Raw genomic sequence first — 8169 nt, forward strand, 5'->3', positions numbered from 1 at the left:
AAAAACAAATCATCATCTAGTTTTATGATAGATATGAAACATTAATCACTCTTTAAATATTGTAGGTAAGGAGCTAATTATGTAATAGAAAATATCAATCACCTTATATATCCTCTTTAAGGTAAGTTGCTTCATATTTGGTTTGATAATATAGGTACCTATTGTATAGAGTTTTTCTAAACTGTTATATTCTTCGTTTTTCTTAAGTACTTAATAATGTTTTCAACTATCTTCCAGTTACTCACCTGGATCAAATTGGTATCTTTTTGTTATACTCAAAGCATAAGATACATTTAATCTTGTACATAATATCACATACATAATGGATTCTATAGTCAAAGCATAAGGAATCTTTTTCATCCCATTTCTCTCAATTTCTATCTTAGGATACATATCTTTGGAGAGACATATTCTTTTCATCTCATTTCTCTCAATTTGTATTTTAGGACATATATCTTCGGAGAGATGTATCCTTGCCAAATAGGTAAGTATCCTCTCTTGGATTCTTTCATGCTAAATCTTCTTAGCATCTTGTCTACGTACATGGATTGAGAAAATCCAAGCAATCTTCTATATCTATCTTTATAGATCTTTATTCCTAATATATAGGTTGCTTTTCTCATATCTTTCATAAAGAAATTCTTCGACAACCAGATCTTTACTGATTAAAGTAAAAGAATGTCATTTTCTATCAATAATATGTCATCTACATATAATATTAAAAAAAATAACTCTATTCCCACTAACATTTTTATAAACACAAGGTTCATCTATACTTTTTTATGAAAGCAAATTATTTTATTATCTCATAAAAATTGATGTTTTAACTCCTTGAAGCTTGTTTATCCATATATAGATTTTTGTATCTTGCATACTTTATTGGTAAATTTCTAAGATTAAAAACCTTCAAATTATGTCATATAAATATCTTTATGAAGATTTTCATTTAAAAATACAGTTTTAACATCCATTTGCTAAATCTTATAATCATAGTGTGCAACTATATCAAACAAAATTTTTATGGATTTTAACATGGCTACCAGTGAGAAGGTTTCATCAAAGTCAAAACCTTATCTTTATCTATAACCTTTGGCAAATAGTCTAGCTTTGTATGTTTATACATTCCATCTATGTTAGTCTTTCTCTTAAAGATCCTTTTGCATCCAATGAGTTTTATCCCTTTAGGTGGATTAACTAAAGTCCATATCTAGTATGGGTTTCAGCATCAGCTTCCACAAGAAGTTGATATCTTAATGGTGCATGAAGTGTCCTGCTAGATCTATAGAGTTCTTATATTTCTTGAGTTTCAGACTAAACATCAAATGTTATAACCTCAAGCTTTAGTTCCATTTAGATGTCAGCTTGTGGTTCTTAAACTTTATTAAGTTTTATTTTTCTCTCACTACTCCTTTTAAAAACAAATTTTTTCTTTAAAAAAGTGGCATATTTTGAGACAAACACCTTTAACTCAACAGGGTGGTAGAAATAATATCCAACAAATTTTTTTGGATATCCTATAAACTTACAATTATCTGACTTAACTCCTAAATTTTCAAATATTATAAGCTTCACATAAATGTTACATCCCCAAATCTTTAAGTACAATAAATTTGGTCTTTTACCATTTCATATCTCATATAAAGTCTCATCAATAAATATTGATGGAACTTTATTTAAATGATAAGCAACAGTTTGCAGGACATATCCCTAGAAAGAACATGAAAGGTTTGTATAGCTCACCATATATCGTACCATATCCAATATGATACAATTTCTCCTTTAAGAAACTCCATTAAATTGTGTTGTTCTAGGAGGTGTCAATTATAAAAAAATCCTATTACTTTTTAAATAATCTTGAAATACCTGGCTCAAGTATTCTTCACCTCTATCTGATTGAAATATTTTGATACTCTTTCCAATTTGTTTCTCAATTTTATTTATGAGTTCTCTAAACCTTTTAAATGATTCAAACTTGTATTTTATTAAATATACATAATAATATCTATAATGGTCATCAGTAAATAAAATGAAATAAGTATATTCACATATGAAACGAATCATCATTGGTCCACATACATCTATACATATCAGACCTAACAATTCTTTAGACCTTTCTATATTTTCAATAAATGATGTTCTAGTCATCTTACCTAATAAACAAGCTTCACAAGTTTCATACGATTCATAATTAAAATGATTAAAATATCTTTCTTTATATATCTTAGCGATTATTGTTTCATTAATATGACCTAGTCTACAATGCCATAATTATTAAGGTTATTAATTATCAAATATGTTCTTCTTATAGTTTATATGTAACATGGAAATTTTAAAATCAAGTATATACAAACTATTTTTATAATCACCTAATCTATAAAAAAAAATACTATTATTATAAAAATAAAAACTTCAATAATAAATTTAAAATCATTTAAAGCTAAGTAAGAAATGGATATAATGTTTCTAGAAAATACTAGAACAAAATAACAATTATTAAATTATAGTATCAACCCATTTGAAAAAGTAAAATAATAAGTTCTTACAATTAATGCAACAACCCTTGCTTTATTGCCAACTCATAAGTCCACTTTGCCTATATTTAATCTTCTACTTTTTCTTTAGTTCATGCATGGTATTGCAACTGAAACCATATCTGGTATTCAATACCCAAGAACTACTATTTCAAGTAGAAATATAGTTTTTAATCATAAACATACCTACAATAAAAACCTTAATAAGTTTCTTTCCCTTTGCACTTGCATGATATTCCTTGTAATTCCTCCTCTAATGGTCATCCTTGCTATAATGATGACAAATACATTTATATCTCTTGATGCCTCTAGCAGCCGTCTTTGCTTTAAAGATAGAACCTTTATTCTTCTTGTTTTTCTTTTTAGACATACTAGAAAATTGAATAAGGAGAACATGATCTTTTTTCTTCTTAAAGGCCCTTTCAACAGTTTTAAGTATATTAAACAATTCAGACAATGTATTATCCAATTTATTCATGTGATAGTTCATAATGAATTGTGAAAATCATTAGAGTAATTATTGTAAAACTAAGTCAACACTTAACTCGTGGTCCATGATAAAGCTCAATTGGCCTAATTTATTAATATAGCCAATCATTTTCAAAACATAAATGTTCAATGAAGAACCTATCATCTTCAATGGGAAAATTCTTTAGAGGTCTCATACCTCTTGGTAGTATTGGTTGCATTAAACAATTCTTTGAGATGCATAATTATAGTATGAGCATCTATATTTTCATCATGCCTTTGAAATCCAGGTGTCATACTAACTAACATCACATATACAACCTGCTCATCATCATCAATATGATTTTGATATGTATTCCTAACTTCTCTATCAGCATCCTCATCAGGGGTAATACGAATTTGATTTTCAAGAATATATAACCTTCTTTCTTACTTGAGAATGATTCTCACGTTACAGTACCATTCCAAGAAGTTTGGTCTAATTAATTTGTTAGTATCAAGTATGTTATGCATGGATATGTTACTACTCATTTTGATCTATCAACCTATTTATGTAAAGATAGCGAATGGTTGGCCCAACAAGCCAGGGCTTCCAAATAAAAGTTATGGGCTTGCGGGCTTGGAGTAGCCCATATGCTTGGGCCTCTATAATTTTCTTTATAATCGTACATCCTTGATTTAAAAAAAAATAACACGTAACGCGTTACCTACTCTGCCTATATTACGATGACCTCTGGTCGTCAGAAAGTTAAGGCAAATGTGTTTTACATCCAAAGAGCTCATTTAAACTATTTTTAACCTAAAACACCTAAAAAACACCCTAAATACCTTGAAAAACCTATACATGGCCTCAAACAACTAAAAAATCAATTTAAAAACCAAATATGAACTCAAGATCAAAATTCTTTCTGAGCTTAGATCTAATATTTTAAGCAAGTTTAAGGGAAAAAAAACACTAAGGTTAAACTTCCCTTATCGAATGGAACCCATCGATACAAAAATATCCTATTTTCATTAGAATCGGTGTTAACCAAGACTCTTTCGATCACCAGAATCTGACCACTTTCTCTTTTCTCTCTCAAACTAAGGATAAAAAGATTAAAAGAATAAAGTTTGGGATCAAATTTTAAAAAAAAAATTAAATTGGAAGGGACCCCAAGTTTATAATTTGAAAAGATTTAAGAAAGTGAACCTTTTGCTCCAAGTTCGAAATATCTATCCCTTTTTTTTGTCTTTTTACTTTGGTCCTCTGTCTTTGAATCTTACTATTTCTCAATAAATTTGGTTTAAGTGGCATTCAATTTAGTCTATAAAAGTGTACTTGAAAAAAAAGTATAAAAATGAAATAAACATCACTAAAGCATTCCACAATGATTTGACTATGTGAACGATGACATGGTGAGTAGTGATTTCACCTCGCCTTTTAGATTATAACTAGCTACGTAACTTGTGCTACGACACGAGTTAAATAATTTTTTTTTCATAAAAAATTATATATGCAGGTTTTTTCAATGTATTTTTGTAGTTAAAAAAATGTAACAAATCAAAAGGTTTATGTATACATTTAATAAAATAAACTAATAATTATGTGTGCTTATAAATAAATAAATAAATCATTAATGACACCCAAAAACAAAACTTGAAAAACCAAAAGATAAATGTAGATCAAAATATTTAATCTCAAAAAATAGAACATTAAATTGATTGAATAAAATAAAAAGAAAAAAGAAATAACATGTAAGGTTATACATATTAAAAATATCATCTAAAAATAAATATTTGTTATTTTTAAAAATATAGTTTATCTATACAAAAGATAAAAACAAAACCATAGATGAATCAAAAAAAATATCTCTGAAAATTAAACACATAACCAAAAACTAAATATTATTTAAAAGATGCCCTCTAAACAAAATAAAAAAGAAAAGGGGTATTAATGTAAATATAATTATTTTTTTTAAAAAAATGAAATACAAAAAAATAGGGGGAAAAGGGCTAGGTGCTGCTGGGTCTAAGAAGCTAGACCAGCTTGCCTGGCCCATTTAACCAAGGCCCGCGCGACCACGCTCCTTTTTTTAATCACTACATGGGAGGATGACATATTGTCTACTTTTTAAAAAAAAAAAAAAAAACAAACAACTTGTCACCTGTTTATTTTTTTAAAAAAATCAGGGTATATGTTCTTTTGACTCAAAAACTTATTTTTCAACTCGTTTTAGCACCCAAAACACCTATAAAATCATGACAAACATATCCATGGGCTTAAAAAACCCAAAAAATCACCTAAAAAACTGAGCCCAACCACCCAAAATCAAAAATCAACTTGAGCTCATATTTTTTTTTTCACGAACTTTCAAGGCACAAAAACCCCTAATATAAAATTTCATTAGCAAATAAAATAATTTGACACAAAAATCTCTTATTTTGGTGGTCTAAATTTGTGTCAACGACAAGTTTATTTCTCTATTGTTAGAATTCATAGACCGCTCTTTCTTCTCTCTCAATTAGGAATAAAAAAATAATAAAAATAAATATTTGTATCAAAATAGAATTGGAATAATTTCTCGGATTGAAATTGTATAATTTAATTAGACAAAGTTAAGAATTTATGATGGTTGACCTTCACACAGTACACAACTGCCACTCTTTATTGTCACAATTACATGAATCTAGAGTTAGAATCAATAGTTGAGATCACTCTGGTTAAAATTATGCTGGGAAAGGGCTACAACATATATAGCAATAAAACTGGAATAGTAGCACAGTGACCCAGCTTGACTGCTTGGTACAGTACTTTGGACCACTTATTCCATTGCTGATTATTACCCAGCAAAACCACTACATAGTCAAAAGAGTTGGTTGTCTTTACAGCCTCCATATAGAGTCCACCAATCGGTCTCCTCTAAATCAAGGATTTGGTCGCCTCAATTGCTCTTAAAAACGACAGCCGTATCTTGTTCACTTTGGCTAAAGTATTCTCGGTCGGAAATATTATGGTACGCACATGCAAATTAATTCAACGGAGATTTTGACACAAGATATAATGTGATTTTTTTAATATATATAAATTAAAGGATGCTATAGTTCAAATTAAATTTCAATAACCATGTTACTTCTTTTTATTTTTTATTTTTATTTTGCTAATATGTATTTTTAACATTTTTTATCATGTCTCCATTTTTCTAAAAATATATGTATTTTCAAAATTAGAAAATCCATGTGCACATGTTTATAATGTTAGAGTTTATTTTGTGTTTAGATAAAATAACTCCACAGTATTAAAATAAAAACGTGTATTTGCTTCAATATTTATAAAGATTTCAATTATGATGATTTGGTGATAAAAAAAAAAATTATAATGATTTGAAGGAACACAAATAAGAGTAACTAATAGGTACTTATATTAAGAGCCTGTTTGGCTCTACAGTTGCGGCTGCGTTTTATTTAAAACACAGTTGCAGCCGTTTGGTTAAAGAAAAAGAAAACATACTATTTACTGGGTCCCATCTTTTTTCTGAGTTGGAAACGTAGCATTTGAAAAGCAAGAATTCCTTGCTTTTTTGCACTGTTCATATTAATTGCACTGTTCAATTGCACTGTGCAATTCTCTTTTTATTAACACACTAAAAATAGTGAATAATGCAATTCTCTTGCACTGTTCACTTGCACTGCATGGACATTTTTTTTTTTTAGTGTGTTAATTTTTTTCTTTTCTTTTTTAGTGTGTTAATTTTTTTAACATTTAAAAAAAAAAAACTAGTTTAGAGTGAATTTTATACATGATAATATTCTATCTAATTTTATTACATGCTAAAAAATTATGAAAATTGTAGTTCTTGTCAGATATATTTCGTACGTAATGGAATTATAGATGGCTTCATGGAATAATAAAAAATATTTTATATAGAGTATGATTTATTTTATGATATAATAGCAATAGTTAAATCCATAATATTTAAATTAAAAATCATCAATATTAACATATATTTTTTTAAATTATTTTATAACCTCAATTTTAAAAGCATTCTTAACCAAACACATTAAACTATTTTTTATTCAAATTTAATTTCAACCACAGTTTTAACCAAATATTTATTTTTTCAAATCAACCTCAGCTAAAAATATTTTTTATAAAATAATATTTTTCAAATCATAATCACAATAGCTATCACAATAACAAACACACTCTAAAATACGAAACAAGCATCACGGATTCAAGCTTTGAAACTTTGACTGATGGCTTAAAAATCAAATGCATGTGTACGTACGGCATGTGCACAAATTCGAAATGGATAGGTAGCTAAAAAAGTGCCCTTCATCTAGCTGTTTATTACAATGTTATTTAAACCGTGTTTTTTTTAAAAGAATTAATTTTTTTATATTTTTAAATTATTTTAATATATTAATATTAAAAATAATTTTAAAAAAAATAAAAAATTATTTTAATATATTTCTAAATAAATAAAATATACAATCCAAAATTACTACAATGAACAACCTATAGAGTAGAAAGGCTAGAGAGAAATTTAGGGTTGTCAATTTCATACCGAACTTTGATAATCTGCCACCAATTTAGTGCAAATAATGTTGTGTGTATGAACCTCGTGAATGTGATTGAAGTTACCGAAACACTTGACAGTGAGACGACTTGACTTCAGAAATAAATACAAGAAAAAAATATTGGAGTTCTTGTTCTATTGACTATGCCCATCACCGCTCGGAGTTCGAGTTTTGACGGTCCACAATTAATGTCAAATTTCCTGTTCCGTTGGTAAATTTTGATATAATAATGATAAGAACTGCTCTGTTATTTCCGTAGGTAATTTGTGTCAAGTTCATAGCCTATGCTTGGTAAAGACAATTATTATAGTCTATAGATGATTTTTCAGCACACATCAACTTGAAAGCAGTAATGTGACCTATTGACTATAGAAAGGTCTTAATTGTAATAATGGTGGAAATATTTTTCAAAATAAAAACTGTGTTGAAGAATTAATATAAAATTATTATTGTAGCTTCACTTGATTAGTTTAAAATTTTAAATTAAAATAATTTTTAAATAAATTTATAAATCTATCACTTTTAATTATAAACTAAACTCTTTGCAGCTTATATTGTTCTTGTATGAACCTTTTGCATCGAGTGCTCTGGTTGAAATCACCATGAATAA

Source organism: Populus alba, chromosome 6 (genome assembly GCF_005239225.2).
Source record: "Populus alba chromosome 6, ASM523922v2, whole genome shotgun sequence".
NCBI lineage: Eukaryota > Viridiplantae > Streptophyta > Magnoliopsida > Malpighiales > Salicaceae > Populus > Populus alba.